Genomic DNA, 17,541 nt, shown 5'->3' with positions numbered 1-17,541 from the left:
ATTTGGATCATTTTGGCGGAGCCCCTTGGATTTAAGCGCCGGTCCCCCTGTGAGTTTGGCATTTGGAAATAAACTTTTAAACAAGTTTTATATGATATTGAACTAAACATTTTTTTCCATGGCTTTAATATTACTATCTCTCTATAGATATAGTTTAAAAAATTATTAACGCCCGGCTTCCCTGTGAGTGCAGGGCCCGATTGGACCAAATCGGTCCAATCGGCCTAAGTCTGGCTCTGCACACACACGTATCTCTCTTTCTCTGTATGTATGTATGTATGTATGTATGTACTCGACAGACGCTATACGTTTCCTTGCAGAGTAAGATTAAAAATGTAATAAATAAAATAGCTGATATTGCATGGGGAGAAAAGCGTACTGCTTTCATCGAATATAGATTAATTGTTATGTCTTTCTTGAAATGGCATTATACCAAATTTATTATTGAAGCAGGACATGACAAGATTCCAGATAGTTACTTCAGGTCCTATTCATTTATAATTTTGGTTAATACTTTAATTTATTTTCATACAATGCACATTCTTTTAGGTATGAATCTGGTTCTGCACAAAAGAACTATGAATAATTAAATCGGATATATGTATATTCGTGTCACAGTTCTGTTACTATTAATCCACACCACCCATTTTACAAGCTTAATTATTGTATGTACGCCATCCCTACTAAATCGTGTTAGGACTTTATTCAGAACAGTGGAATTTGGGCTTCTTATTTGCCTGCCCGATAGGTAATGTCTATTTATCAAATTATGGCTATGACTAACGCGCTGTCAGCATCTAAAAGCCAAAGTTACGCAGGAACTCATTAATTTGATGGTATTTAAACAGAACGGCTCTTAGGAAATTACTGCTCACTTTGAATTTACACAGACTTCTATAAAATGGAGCATTACATTGCAGATCATTTGTCAAAAGACATGATACAATTTTTGTGGAGTGCAATACTTTTAAGATCTCGAAAGCATGAGAGAATCGGTGTAGTATATGATTTGTAAAGAAATCGTTATAGTATAGGATTCGCAAATCAGTATAGTATAGGATTTGCAAAGAAATCGGTTTAGTATAGGATTTGTAAAGAAATCGGTATAGTATAGGACTTGTAAAGAAATAGGTACAGTATAGGATTTGTAAAGAAATCGGCATAGTACAGGAATTTTAAAGAAATCGGTATAGTATAGGATTTGTAAGGAAATCGGCATCGTATACGATTTGTAAAGAAATTGGTACTGTATAGGATTTGTAAAAGAAATCGTATAGCATAGGATTGTTAAAGAAATCGGTATAATAAAGGATTTGTAAAGAAATCGATATAGTATAGGATTTGTAAAGAAATCGGTATAGTACATGATTTGTAAAGAAATCGATATAGGTTTTGTAAAGAAATCGATATAGGATTTGTAAAGAAATCGGTATAGTATAGGATTTGTAAAGAAATCGGTATAGTATAAGATTTATAAGGAAATCGATATAGTATAGGATTTGTAAAGAAATAGGTACAGTATAGACCAGATGATAACATTCTACGGTCCTCCATGGTATCCCATGACCTTGCATCAGATCACCTGTGCATTTATATGCCATCTTGACGTATCAGTCCCTAACCCTCCACCTTTATCTGCTACTAAGAGTAACCTCCGTATGATAAATAGAACCAAACTAATGCATGACATCCAAGCTAACCTAACAACTTGCTTACCTCCTACCGCAGAAAAACTCGATAAATGTCTGCGTTTATTGTTTGACAAACATGCCCCAGCTACCAAGTGCAGCGTATCAATTCAAAAGTGTTCTACATGGTATAGCAGTGTTAGGGACCAGCTTCGCACCGCTCTTCGAGATTACTAACAAGCTAATGTCAATGAATAACTCTACACCACTTCCAACTACCTTCTATCCAGTTGACTTTCCGGACATGTTTGCAAATTTCTTCCGTGACAAAGTACAAACCATTAGAGATAAGCTTGACACCACAATTTCAATTGACTCGTCGTCACCATACAGCTGGGATACAGAATTTGAGCGGCAACCATTAGCAGCATTTCAACCTGTCTCTATGGATTTCGTACGTTCAATCCTGATGAAGAGTGCACCAAAGCCATGTAAACTTGATCCAATTCCAACATCACTGCTGCTTGAGGGCTTAGATCCAGTATTGCCTTCACTAACTGATGTTATTAATACCTCTATCTCATCCGGGGAATTCCCTTCATTATTCAAAATTGCCATTGTAAAGCCTTTGCTGAAGAAACCAACACTAGACCATAACGATTTAAAGAACTACCGCCCAGTTTCTAATCTCCCATTCATATAAAAAATCTTAGAAATTCTTGTTCTATCCCAGCTTGTATCTCATCTAAATTCAAACAGTCTTTTTAGCAATGCACAATCTCCATATCGCCCTTGTCACAGTACTGAAACTACTCTTCTAAAAGTAGTTAATGACATTCTCTCTGCGTTGGATAGCGGAAAGATTACAGTCCTAACCCTCCTTGATTTGTCTGCAGCATTGCACACAATAGACCATGATATATTACTTAACCGTCTCCAGCATGTATTTGGCATTCGTGATACAGCGTTACTGTGGTTCAAGTCCTACTTGGTCAACAGGACACAAATTGTATCTGCAGATGGAATACACTCCAGCCCAGTTGATCTATGTTGTGGTGTTCCACAGGGGTCTGTTCTTGGACCTGTTCTCTTCATTCTGTACACTCAGTCTCTCTCAAGTGTCATAGATCATCATCCAGTGTCTCACCAATTGTACGCTGATGACACCCAAATATACAAATCTAGCCACCCAACTGAAGTTGATGCTACCATCCCAGCTGTAGAGAGGTGCATTTCTGATGTAAAATCATCGATGACATGTAATAAGCTGCAGATGAATGATGATAAAACTGAGGCCATTCTGATCACAACACAAAGACTTTCTCATTCACATCCTTTACCTCAAACAATAAATATCAGCAACACAAACATTAAATTCACATAATCAGTACGAAACGTAGGTGTTACTCTGGACAGTACTCTCACATTGCACCAACATGTCATGAACATATGCAAGGCTGCATATCTTGAGCTGAGACGCATCAGCTCCATTCGCAAATATCTTTCAGTTGATGCCACAAAAACACTTGTGTGTTCATTAGAACTTTCAAGACTGGACTATTGTAACTCAGTTATGTCTGGTTCATCTCAATATCTGCTCCAGAAACTTCAAAAAGTTCAAAACACAGCTGCTCGGATCATACTCAGAGCACCACGATCAGAGCACACCTCCCCGCTGCTCTGTACCCTACACTGGCTAACCATTCGATCCAGAATCAAACACAAAATTTGTTCTCTGTGCTACGTTTCACTGTCGGACTCTAGTCCAACATACCTATCCGACCTCACCCATGTGTACTCACCAGCAAGATACTTACGCTCCTCTTCTGACAAGTTATTTACTCATTATTACCACTATGAAAACAAAGTCATGTGGACAGCGTTCTTTTGTATACCAGGGCCCAGCAACGTGGAATGAATTGCCCACTGAACTTAGACACAAAGACAGAGTGATCATTCAAAAGGGCTCTCAAAACTCACTTATTTCGACTGCAAGAACAAACATAAAAACCTAATAATGTTTCCAACCTTAAATATTCTCAGCATATTTTTTTTTATGTTTTCTAATTTCATGGTGTTTGTGTTTGTAATCATATCATTATATGTTTTTTATCTTATAGGTGTTGTCTAATGATGTAAAGCGCTTAGAGCTTCGAAAGATTAGGCGCTGTACAAAGTCCTCATTATTACTATTATTTATAGGATTTGTAAAGAAATCAGTATAGTATAGGACAGATAAATAAATCTATATAGGATTTGTAATGAAATCGGTATTGTATAGAATTTGTAAAGAAATCGGTGAAGTATAGGATTTGTAAGGAAATCGGTATAGTATAGGATTTGTAAAGAAATCGGCATAGTATAGGATTTGTAAAGAAATCGGTGTAGTATAGGATTTGTAAAGAAATCGGTGTAGTATAGGATTTGTAAAGAAATCGGTATAGTATAAGATTTGTGAAGAAATCGGTATAGTATATGATTTGTAAAGAAATCGGTATAGTATAGGATTTGTAAAGAAATCGGTATATTGTAGGGTTTGTAAAGAAATCGGTATAATATAGGATTTGTAATGAAATCGGTATTGGATAGGATTTGTGAAGAAATTGGTATAGTATAGGATTTGTAAAGAAATCGGTTTAATATAGGACTTGTAAAGAAATCGGTATAGCATAGGATTTGTAAAGACATCGGTATAGTATAGGATTTGTAATGAAATGGGTATAGTATGGGATTTGTAAAGAAATCGGTATAGGATCTGTAAAGAAATCGGTACAGTATAGGACTTGTAAAGAAATCGGTATAGGATCTGTAAAGAAATCGGTATAGGATCTGTAAAGAAATCGGCAGAGTATAGGATTTGCAAAGAAATCGGTATAGTATAAGATTTGTAAAGAAATCGGTATAGTATAGGATTTGTAAAGAAATCGGTATAGGATCTGTAAAGAAATCGGTATAGTATAGGATTTGTAAAGAAATTGGTATAGGATCTGTAAAGAAATCGGAATAGTATAGGAGTTGTAAAGAAATCGGTATACAGGACCGCTGAGAACGATTACGGGTCCCAGGGTAAGAAACACCCGGGCCTCTACTAGTTCTTGTTCAAACAAAAAGTTTCTTTTATAAAATTAATAAATGTTGTTAGGCCCGGGCCCCGGGGATATATCACCGGTTGCCCTCCCCTCTTGTTCGGCCCTGTCGGTATAGTATAGGACTTGTAAAGAAATCGGTATAGTATAGGTTTTGTAAAGAAATCAGTAGAGTAAAGGATTTGTAAAGAAAATTTCGTATAGACAGGCAATTTGCCTGTCACGATAGAATGGCGAAAAATCAGTATTCTTATGCGTGCCGAGGCCACGAGTGAAACAAAATTACCTGACTTTTTTTTTTTTTATATTATCATATGCTCAAACGAAATGGCTAGAACAAATGTACAAGCCATTGATGTATCACTTTTCCTACAGTATCCCGCGCGATGATGTCAGCTGTGTACCGATTATGTTTTGCTGTGTTATGTATGTATTCGTACAGAAATTGTCCGTATCAACACGACCTTCTTCCTTAATTCGAGTTAAAAGCAAAAGAACAAACACCCCCAACCCCAAATCAAAACAAACGCACCTACCCACCCATCAACCCCCCTCCAATAAAATAAATATAACAAGACAAAAAAAAATTAGCTCTCATGCACAATTAAATCGAAGAAAGAAATATCAGCACGAAGCAAGATTTGAGTCTGGTACTCTTGTTTCTACAATTGGCAATACCTACCACCAGCCCAAACAAGTAACGAAATGCAAGTGAAATGTTTGTATCATACTGTTAGAATGAAGAGTGTCTATCGACTTGATCTGACTGAAACACATATGAGGTCATGTCCGTGCTCGTATTTTGATAAATGTTGATGAAACAAGACGTATTCTATCTACTAAGTGGGCGTGTTAAAATTAGTATGGGAAGTTAGATACTGGCTCGAATAGATATGATCTGTCTTGTTGTACTGGAACAGCTAAATGTATTAATTAGAAGGTTTCAGCTCACTTGATCCTATCATTTGTTGTTGTTATTGTATTGTTTAACCCCATGTTTCAACACAAGATAGGCTATACATGGCGGCCAGTATAATTGGTGGAGGAAGAACCCTGGAAAACCCCGGGAACAACCACCGACCCACGAGAAGCTACTGGCAGGCTTTCTCACATACCCACGTTAACCGGGCTTGAGACTGGAACCCACGCAGACAGAGGTGAGACGGCAATGATCCAGAACGGTGAGAGCTTTAGACCACTCAGCCACTCTGGCCCCCATCCCTATCATTTGTAAATCGTATCATGTTGTCATGCTGACCTATGGGGTGATGAAAAAATCTTACAATCATAATCAAATCACATCAACTCGCTGCAAAGCAAGTTTTATATTGTATTCAGATAACGTTAACTCACACCACGGCTCATTATACTGTATTTAAATAACGTGAACTCTCACAATGGCCAGTTACATCTTTTATTCAAATGGCGTGAACTCGCTGCAACGGTTAGCTTTATATAGTATTTAAATAAAGTGAACTCCCTGCAACGGCTAGCGTTATCTTGTATTCCTATAATGTGAACTCTCGGCAATGGCTAGTTGTATTGTGCAAGTTCAAGAATATTTCATTCCATTCCAATAAAGTGGTTTTCAATAATCGATGAGAACATATTTGTAAGGGTACAAAAATGTTGTCGTGATCTCCGTGACACGTAACAATTAACTTTGACGCATAGGCTAGGCATGAAATATATTTCTGGCTGAAAAGGATGGGACAAACTCTGTTTGTGGGCATGATTGAATTTTAATTAAGGTCCGTTCCGACAACGGTCATATTAATAGAAGTGAAAATGTTAACGTAAGGTGAGGTAGTGGAAAGCCTCAAAATTGAAACAAGTCACAAACAATCTTGGGCCATTGGAAATGGGTGTCAAAAAATGAAAGTGTCCAGGAATAGTTATTAATAAAAGCGGACTAGGGGGAATCATTTTTGTGACTTCGATTAGAGAGTTACAATTATGGCTGTAAGAGAAAGGTAATCCTGATAGGCTAAGCTCGACGGGGGCGGGGGGGGGGGGACGTGGTGTGTGCTTACCAGACGAAATTCAATTTGGTTCAATCATTTTCTTGATTGTATGATGAAATTTGTTTTATCGGTATAATAGAACTGTTAATTGCATTTCACATAAATTTTGTAATTCTATTTTTAAGAGAAAGAGTATCATTCAAGGTTATCTTCATGTTCAAATTGCACAAACCTATAAAATAACAAGCTTTTGTTGATAATGCTGCTAGTCAAACTAGTATATGACGTGTTTAGTGATAGATGTATGGATCACTGACAGTTTTCTATGATTTATTTTGTCTTTTGCATGTATATTTCGTAATTGCACTTTAAACATTCGATCGACGGCTTTTGAACGTGAAAGTGTCTCCTTCAAATGGAATTAAGCAATATTCGTTATGCATTTCCGACTAAACAAGCCGAATTCATTGAAGTAATATATTTGCTACAAGAGAGGTGCTTTTAATTTTCGTTTTCCATCGCAAAATGTTGACTACCATGCAGTTCATGAATATCAAGATCAATTTCATCTGATTTTTGTGAATGCTTGTGTGGTGGGATGGTGTAGGATATGAGATCTTCCCCATTCCTTAAGGTTTTTGATTATCGTTATCTAGGAGATGATCGACCACGGTGTTGTTACCCGGGTGGAGTAAACAATAAAATAAAATATAAAATTAAGGGATAGAATACCAGAGAACTGTACATAGATATAGAATAGAATAACACAAACCCTCTTATAGAAAATACGGCAATTTAATCAATTACATAATCAAACTGACATGTGAATGATTAGCTTTCTCTCAGAAATAAAGTTACTAATTCATACACAATTCATTTGGTTGTTCTGTTACTGACAGAGCAAATTTCATCATATGATCAGTGACAGATCGAACTCAAATTGCCTGTCATGACAGCATCACCTGGTGCTTCTGGTCCTTTCCAAATCAATGTTGGTTATCGGTCGGTGTTTCCGTATCTCTTTTCCTTCTCTCATCGGGTCCTTAAATTCTAGGTTGCGGACTGCGTTCTCTTTCCACTTTACAGCCAGGTGTGGAAGATTCTTCCTTCAAATAAAAATATTTTATCCAACCTAAATGCATGTCAGGATTTTCTTCTCCTGAGATTAACAAATATTCCCACTCTTTTTCAATCGGTTGTCGTCTATCCCAGTTAAACAGAATTAGTTAATATAATTCGCCTAATACACAAACAACATTGATTTGTTAGCGGCTACCACATTCTTAACTGAGTACCATTACATAATTCGCTCTCTCTCTCTCTCTCTCTCTCTCTCTCTCTCTCTCTCTCTCTGACACTATAATTGTCTCACTGTGGAATATATTGAACAGCTGGCCTTAATTACACACGAATGAACGGACTCTACTCCTTGTCCTAACTACATTACTATGCTGATTAGCAATGCATGATATACGATTTTCAGACATGGAAATAATCATCTCAGCATAAATGATACAAATTATTAAGTCAGATAATGCACATTTTCACACAGTTTGCGTGTGATGAAATGCATCGAATCTTACTACATGATTTCTTTTACATACAAACAACTAAATCCAAATCGATTAACTTAACTAAATATTGTATGACATCCTTGCAACATGAATAATAAAACATGCACTATCATTTCTGAACTCAAGGAAACTTGAAGTATGAATTTAAAATTAATAAATTCAATAATAATTACAGACTGACGTTAAAAAATATACATTGTATGAAGTTGAGACTAACACTGTGCTTTATACGAGCACTCGCTCGCTTATCATCAAATAAATCCCTCTGTCCCTCTTTGGATATGGGTCTCTAAAATTTTCAGAAACCTTGTCCTATGGACAATTTAATTCCGAGAAATACTTACTAATCCCCGGAGTCAAAATTTTCCTTTCCCATAAAAGGTTGGACTGATTAGTTCCATGGGAGGGGTGAACTTTCTTTAAAAGAACCTGAAATCCGTCCGAAAACAATCTCCTAGCTTAGTGTAGCCAATCAAGATAATACCTTACCCGCCAGATATCTTTATCACTCCCATTGAAGAAAGAATAATTCTCTATAGTCCGCCTTTATTATAACAGTTCTGGAAAATATCATTTTAGGACACCTCTTTCGAATGGACGACAACTTCTTCAAAATCACCACAGGTTTATATCAATACTCTCACTTGCCGATATATGACCTTACATTAATAGTGCACCCTTTTCTGTTCCTACCTGTTAAAGAGAATCCTAATTACAATTCAATTAATGCCCCAAGTAGAACCGATTCTATCCCTCGCACTTAACAATTTGTTGCGGGACTAGCCAATACATCAATCTCAATGTTTATTTGTCACACTGACCACGAATAAAAGCACTTAAGCATTATGCTACAGACAGATTATCCTACAAAACTGCTTAGATTCAGCAAAGTTGCCAGACTGAAGATTGTGTTAATTTGGCGCAAGCATAACTTTTTGCATGGCAGATGTATTTTCCTTCTCATGGTAACTATCCCTGACGAATTACGCTTTTATCCAAATACAGTCTTCACATGCCATAATGCATTTGTACAACAGCGACAAACAAAACATTCTGCTGAGAAAAGCAATACGGTTAAATTGTGCTCAATTTAAGTGTGGTTGCTGAATTTGAGAAGCAACTCTTAACTCTTCATCTATAATTTTTTAATGATATTTTTGCCTGCATATTGGCATTTGCCCAGAAAAGAAAGTGGAACATAGGTCAGCATAAGCAGATAATCTCCCATGTTGTACAACTGTCTTCACGGTTATCGTATATTTCAGATGTACACTTATCCTCTGAGAGCCGCATGCACCCTTAACTGCATTAAAATATAGAAACGGCGTTTTGAGGCATATTTGTGTTAAGATATTTCAACCTATAACAGCTATTAGGGCTTTACTCCAGAAGGAGAGACCATATCCTGCGCACTATAGCATATGGTATGCAAATGATGCATGCGTTACGCAATGCACCAAATTCACATCGTTGAAACATTCTTAAATATGCAATATAAACAGCTTACACTGCATCTTCCTTTTGGCGTGTATGTATGTGTGTGTGTGTGTGTGTGTGTGTGTATGTATGTATGTATGTATGTATGTATCAGACTTACCGCAGAGTCATTCCAGATAGTTTACGGATGAGACAGAGGTTTGTTTTGTAGAACTGTCAACTGGTGCGTGTCTTCTTTGATAATGTATCGTCATTAACTTGACATCTATGGTTAAACAACGATAAACATAATTTTGTCCACACTAGCTATTGCAATAGTGATCAGACAAATCAAATCGAAATGAACAAATGGGAAAATATTTTCAAACATCATGTAACGTTTTCGAAGCAAAATATATGACAAGATTAACAAGGCTATAATCATATTTTGTATTAGCAACCGATCCTTTGAATGTATAGATGATAGATTGCTTTGTGTCTGTACGATGCATATTTTACTCCCCTCAGCCATAATGCGGCCGAACTGACGTTTATAAATGGACTGGAAGACCTGCCATAATCTAACAAATACAAGCAAGAGTACGTTTGCCAAGTGAAAGGCGGGGTAATATGAATTATAATACTAATCTAACGAATACTCTTAAAAAACTAAACAGAGAATCACTCACGCTGTGAGAAACACGTATCTTGTTGACAAATACTAGTGTTAGAAACCTAGATGTGTATCGTACCAAATATAAATACAACAATATAACTGTCAAGATCATATCAAAATGATTTAAATATTGAAATCAATTTGAGAATTCATCAAAGCTGATAAAAAATTATAATGTGTAACATTATTTTATTTTATGTTAAATCAAAATGTTTCTCCCACACAAATAATATTTAACCTCATACGTCACTTCGATATATATGCTCAAAACACGTCCTGGACCTCGTCAGTAGAATTTTATCTGGCATTGACCCCATGGCTACAAATCTAAGGGACAATAAGCCATATTTGCTTTTGGGATGTCATTCTTATTCAGCTTTTGTCTGCTGGGTTTCCATGATGCGTTTTGATGTGGCATTTCTGTGTTTTATTTTAATGAATTAGAAGCTCGTGTAATTAGTTGTTTATAGTTTTTATCTGCTCTTTTGGAAGTGTTTTAATATTGTTGTCAAAATGAAAGAAGACATTACATTTTGGCCAAAGAATATATAATTAACCAGATCATTATCTCCTTAATTTCTCACTGACAGTTGGAACGATATCTAATAGTTAAGAAGACTTAGATTCCTCGGGAAATATTAAATCGTTACCTCCCAAAATCTACTTGTATCACAGATTTATTTTTCTACTAGGCTGATTTATTCTTAAGGATATGATCTACCTGTAAATCTCAACACAAGCATAACTCAATCAGGTCTACCTGTAAATCTCAACACTAGCATAACTCAATCAGGTCTACCTGTAAATCTCAACACTAGCATAACTCAGTCAGGTCTACCTGTAAATCTCAACACTAGCATAACTCAGTCAGGTCTACCTGTAAATCTCAACACTAGCATAACTCAATCACGTCTACCTGTAAATCTCAACACTAGCATAACTCAATCAGGTCTACCTGTAAATCTCACCACTAGCATAACTCAATCACGTCTACCTGTAAATCTCAACACTAGCATAACTCAATCACGTCTACCTGTAAATCTCAACACAAGCATAACTCAATCAGGTCTACCTGTAAATCTCAACACTAGCATAACTCAATCAGGTCTACCTGTAAATCTCAAGACAAACATAACTCAGTAAGGTCTACCTGTAAATCTCAACACAAGCATGACTCAACCAGGTCTACCTGTAAATCTCAACACTAGCATAACTCAATCAGATCTACCTGTAAATCTCAACACTAGCATAACTTAATCAGAACAAAATCAAGTAAAAAATAAATTGTAATGATAAGATTTTGGTTGTTGCTGTTTGTACTCACCTCAAATATGTGCTAAAGGCATTATTTCTTACAATGCAACAAATTCAAACTTCAGTTTTCACAAGAGTTTCATAGTAATGCAAGAGCGACTAGTTTGTAAATGGGATAAGTATTCATAAAATACTGCGCTCGTCCAGCATTTTGCCTGCAGTGTGACTTTGCTGATAGCTTTTCACGACCCTGTCCTGGCGGAAACGTTGAATTTAATCTGCAGTGACAACATCATGCCCCGCCCTATATATGGGTCGTTTTTTATTTTTAGTATTAGCAATACGTGAACAAAGGCACGCATGTCATTTTAAAGAATAAAGCGAAAGCTATTGTTGATATAGACGGTATTTTCGTATGAAGCACATGCAGTAAACTGAGTCATAATACCATGAAGGAAATTATTACTCTAGGGACACAGAGTTTTAAAAACGACTATCGACGTCCATCACAGGAAAATAATAATCGATATATTGTTTTGTTCGGTTTATTGAAATAGAGAAACAAGATAGAGTTTTAAGTATCATGCTAATCAATCCGTATCATTATTAATTGCTTATTATTGTGATAAATATAGTTATACTGTAACCATACTCCTAAGCAAGGATTTTACAGAATTTACCTACCGACAGTTCTTGCAGTTTAAGGGGGACATTCGTGCTGAATACATACAGACTTTGTATATCTCTGGTTATATCTGTTTTAAACAACCAGTTAGTCTATCAAATCGCCAGAAATTAATACAGATATCGTCTAAAGGGCTAGCCTTAAAGTCGCTGGGTGACATACATCACAATGACTCCGCGTGTTTTCTTTTTGTAGCGTTTGTTAGTTTGTGGTTTCTTTTTACATATTTCTTCTAGCTGGAAACATAAAATATTTTAAGTTGATAAACCAACTGCCCAAGATGAAACCGGTCAGTGAAACCTTGTTTTTATTTACACGCCCCTCCCCCCAGAGCTCAGACGAGAAAAACCATGCGCTCTATACATATACTGTAAATAACCACTCGGAAGTTCAGAGCGTGTGACGTCATAGAAAATAACCTTTATTCCACGACCATCAATGGTACATAATGTAATTCCCCAGGATGTCAACCAAACTTTCGTAATAAAATAACTTTCTCTTGGTATAATATCCAAAACCAGTTTCAAATGCTGCCATGTTTAAAATAATTATTTCACACCCAAAAATCGCACAAGACACCGACATTTTGGTAATTAAATCACCAGACAACTACAATATCTTATTTGACTGTATTATATGTTTATAAATCTATACAATAATTAGTGCTTGCATTAAGCTTTCCAAAAAGTGCGTACATGTTTATGTGTCTGTCTGTATTCTTGGTATGTCCCATTCGTTTAAGTAGTTTTTGTTAACGATCTCTCTTTCATCCTTGTTGTAGGATTCCAATAACGGTTTTCATTATACTGGATCTATGCCTATAGTGCCTCTTTTGATGTATTTGATGAAAATGACGCATTTATTGTAATTAGAAACCATTTACACAGTGAACTAATGAATTAGTGTAAAAGGGATCCGCATTACATACACACACATGCGCACACATGTAAAGGCGATCTTTGAACTGATAGGTATTCCTGTTTTTGGTCCACCTATTCAGAAACGACAACTTTGAAAAATTATGTCGAGGTGGCGTCAAAAAGTTGAAATAATTGAACAAAAAGAAAGAACTTGAAAAATATAAGTTTGACAACTATTGAAAGTTGACTCAAATTCAAGCTGGGCGTTACAATAACGACAATATGAACAGCATAGTCAAGTCTAATTCTTCATCTTGTAAGCTATACATGATGATGACGACGACGATGATGATGATGATGTTGATGATGACGATTAAAACTATCGCATGATGACGACGAAAATGATGATGATGATGTTGATGATTAAAACTATCTCATGATGATGATGATGATGTTGATGACAATTAAAACTATCTCATGATGACGACGACGACGATGATGATGTTGATGATCAAAACTATATCATGATGATGATGATGATGATGATGTTGATGATGATGATTAAAACTATCTCATCATGATGATGATGATGATGATGATGATGGTGATGATGATAATGATAACTACAACTGTCATCTAAACCATGATGATAATCATCATTGTCGTGATGCAAATGTGACTGTTATTTCTTTAATAATTTTATGTTCCATCACACAATATGGAGAAAAATAGGAAAAATGTGGAAAACATTTTTAATTATGCCATAAACTTTAAAACGATTTAGATTAAAACGTTTATATAAGACTTATGCATATTCGGTGGTGTACTTCACATAGTCACCATATCAGTTCTAGATACTACATAATGTACTCTAAATATCAGTATCAACCATCTCAGACACAATCGACCTTGGCATATCTAGATTGTTAGACAATCAAATTATTGTAGTAAATTCTATATTTCACTTGTTTTCACAAAAACATATCACACAAGTGTACCAATACAATGTGGTCCGAAATCCTTTCTCGCATATTATTGCGTCATATAACAGGATGGCCATTCACGTTCGGAGAATTAACTGATGACGCAAATTAAATCGCTATTTTCAGAGTTACAGCAGATTTCGGTGCAAAGAGAGTGGGAATGGAATGTAAATACATATCTATTTTAGACAAGAATCTTATTTACAACAATTTCGAAACCTTGATAGGAAACCATAATGCCATGTGACCTTCTCTGTCTTGGACTGCGATCTACAATAGTGAAATAAAATGCTGTATTTATTTGTTACCTATGAATCACGAAAAACAGCTTGGTTTGTATTTATTTGATATCAATAAACTTTATTACATCACCTGAACCACTGATCTCCATATGCACCCAGCTTATCTCAAAGTTCATGAATGATAACAGACGAATGGCTTCTTTCAAACTGTATGCTTCTTTTGTTACCTAAGTCTTTCCCTCTGATAGGTTTCCCGATAATGTCAGAATCGTGCAAAGCTGTGACCTCCGTCCAAAAAACTCAACTCATCTCTTTTATTTCTAGAGCTCCCTGATACAGACTATGCCGTTGAATCACAAGGTGCTAATATTTACTGATCGTTATTGACTAATTTAATAGTATTCTAGAATTTTGTAAAAGCACAGCATGATAATGTTGGATGTGAATATAAACATGATAACTCAAATGGCCGTTTGCTAATTTCTTCGTTACATCCTGTAGTGCTTAAAATGTAAGATGGAACTGAGAAGAAATAATAACTGTTATTTGTACGCGGATACGCGAGGACATTTTTGGGAGTAATCTTGTCTAATATTTCTTGGAGTTTTATGTATTTTTGTTAAAGAAAGACATATAACAAATATCCTGCTAAAATTCGCAATTGTACTTACTAAAATTAACGTGGCATAGAGGCTGAGTGAAGTTTAGGTTAGTATCACGTTGCAAGAATTTGTTATGTCAAATTCACATCTTAGATGTATAGTGGAGTTTCAATGCCGTGATCAAATTCCTCTTTCCCATTCCCACGGTATTGTGAGAAAATCAGTTCTCATTATTCAGTTCGCCTATCAACTTAGAGACTGCGATCTGCAACAGGGAAATGAAATGCTGTATTTATTTGCTACCTATGAATCACAATAGCGTGGTTTGTATTTATTTTATATCAATAAGCTTTATTACATCACCTGAACCACTGATCTCCATAGCCACCCAGTTTATCTCAAAGTTCATGAATGATAACAGACAACAGAACAAACATATTACCAAAGTAGTTCTTAAAAAGGAGTTCTAAAACACGTTTTTTTACTACAGGGAAACAGTGTACGAATGTAATAGTGTAAATATGTACCAGTTTTCGGATTACTATTTTGTCCAGAAAAAGAAAGGATATTTAGATAACCTATAGTTGAGAGAGAGAGAGAGAGAGAGGATTTAAAAGAGAAAACAATAGAGGACGCTTTTGCTTATACATTGACTAACTTTGAAAATTTATTATTGCAAGTATTCGACAAATATCCAACATCAGCATTGAAACAGCGGTCTTAAATTATTAAATGCCCCACAAATAATACGATGCCCCAGACCTCTATTTACTAGTGTTTAGATTTCATTGAACACACATTGCGCCAGACCCCTATTTACTGGCTTTTAGATTTCAATAAAAACACATTGCATCCGACCCCTATTTACTGGCTTTTAGAATTCAATTAACAGACTTTGCACGAGACCCCTATTTACTGGCTTTTAGCTTTCACTAAACACACATTGCACCAGTCCTATTTACTGGCTTTTAGTTTTCACTAAACATACATGCTGTTAAAAAAAAAAACTTACAACTGTTATTGCACAAAGATATTTATCTCCGATTTGCACCTTATGTCGCCGCATATCAAACAGAAACGCACGCTTTCAAGTATATTAGCAAACGAAAACAAGAACAACTTAGAGGTCAGCAAGCTGACTTTTGTTATCTGATATCAGATCAGTGCAGGAACATGCTTTTCGAATGATTGCCAGTTTTTCTTTGGAACAATCCTCAGAGCGAGAGCATTCCGCATCTCGCAAGCATTACGAAATGCAAGCCGATTGCTAGGTTACTATGGGGAAGATTACACAGACAGTTCCTCAACACCGCTTACTTACTTAAAGAGTTGCAGAACCTGATGTATTTACTACAATATAACGAGACTATTTATCATCGGGATCTGTACAATCCTGACCAGTATATGAGTTGTATGTGTCGCATTTTCTTGATGTATGATTTACCAATTCTATACCTGTATCAAATATCCCGTTTCCACACCATTTTCCCCGCTCAGAGGCCATATGCCTATTCCTCTTCCCCGGAATACAACCTCATAATGTAACCTTCCTCCCAGTCTCTGTTATTTTTCTCTGGATGTGCGGTTTAGAGTTTGGGGTGGGCTGAATTAGAACTGTTTTTCGCAGGTGGATTAAACTAGTCGATAGCCATTTGTCCATATATGAAATCTAAAATATGGACTCCAGATCGTAACAGAATGTTATGACGTAAAAATAAATAATATTTTATTGAGATATAGTTATACCAACGTATCGCAATACTGACTTGCTTCTTCTACAAAATTTGATACATGCATTTACCTTTCTTCTCCACGACAACTGGTTGATAAGCTTGAAGGAAAATATTTGTGGCCGGTGGGAAGGGGTATAATTGACACGAGGGAAGAATTTCTCAGGAAACACGTTTCCCAGGATGAAAACAGACTCTAGTTTATCCTGTGAGGAAATATTACTAAAGTATAATTTCCAGGGATAAATTGACACTTAATTAGAGGCATAAACTATTATAGGGCATGATTCCCCTTGGAAATACCAACAAGAGATGCTTTACCCCTGGAGAAAAACGACTTTGAGTATAATTTACTGAAAAAACTCCACGGATGGGTAACAAAACCTACCTTGCGAGATTAGGCTACATATTCGATCTTATGTGTAAGCATTGCACACATAAATGTAAGCAATCACATCATTAGAGGTTAAAGCTGGGTAAACCGAGAAAGTTTGTACTGCTGTGTTTCCGAACATGCCGCTATACGTATCACGGTAACACACAATTTAATTTTCTGGGTTCGCGGCGTGGGATTCTTTTTAATTTCAAGCTTTCACATAGCTGAAAAATACCTTGTCTGAGTTAGAGCAAGACAACACCATGTTACTCTATTCCATTATTACATTCCATAATTATACTACATTATTACAAATAAATAATATGAAAGAGAAGAAAATAGTGTAGACGAATGTGTCACGTGAATGTTAATTGGTTTATAAGTTGTTGTTCTAATTGTAACTAAAATGGAATGAGTAAGCTTATAATATAGCTTACCCAATGTAAACTATTGACATTAGAGAGA

The 17,541-nt window shown here is 35.9% G+C and overlaps 1 long non-coding RNA gene across 1 annotated transcript; it reads right to left on the bottom strand.

Moving 5' to 3' along the window:
• Positions 1 to 7,470: 7,470 nt before the first annotated feature.
• On the bottom strand, positions 7,471 to 11,864 carry LOC149786599 (uncharacterized). Its single transcript, XR_016425214.1, has 3 exons — positions 11,669 to 11,864; positions 9,850 to 9,954; positions 7,471 to 7,784 (listed from the first exon to the last, which is right to left on the bottom strand). It is a non-coding gene; the product is annotated as an uncharacterized LOC149786599 (long non-coding RNA).
• Between the last annotated feature and the right edge of the window lie 5,677 nt (positions 11,865 to 17,541).

The sequence above is a fragment of the Sinohyriopsis cumingii genome, chromosome 12 (genome assembly GCF_028554795.1).
Source record: "Sinohyriopsis cumingii isolate HCF-2022 chromosome 12, ASM2855479v2, whole genome shotgun sequence".
Lineage (NCBI taxonomy): Eukaryota > Metazoa > Mollusca > Bivalvia > Unionida > Unionidae > Sinohyriopsis > Sinohyriopsis cumingii.
This window is presented reverse-complemented; position numbering and strand designations above follow the sequence as displayed.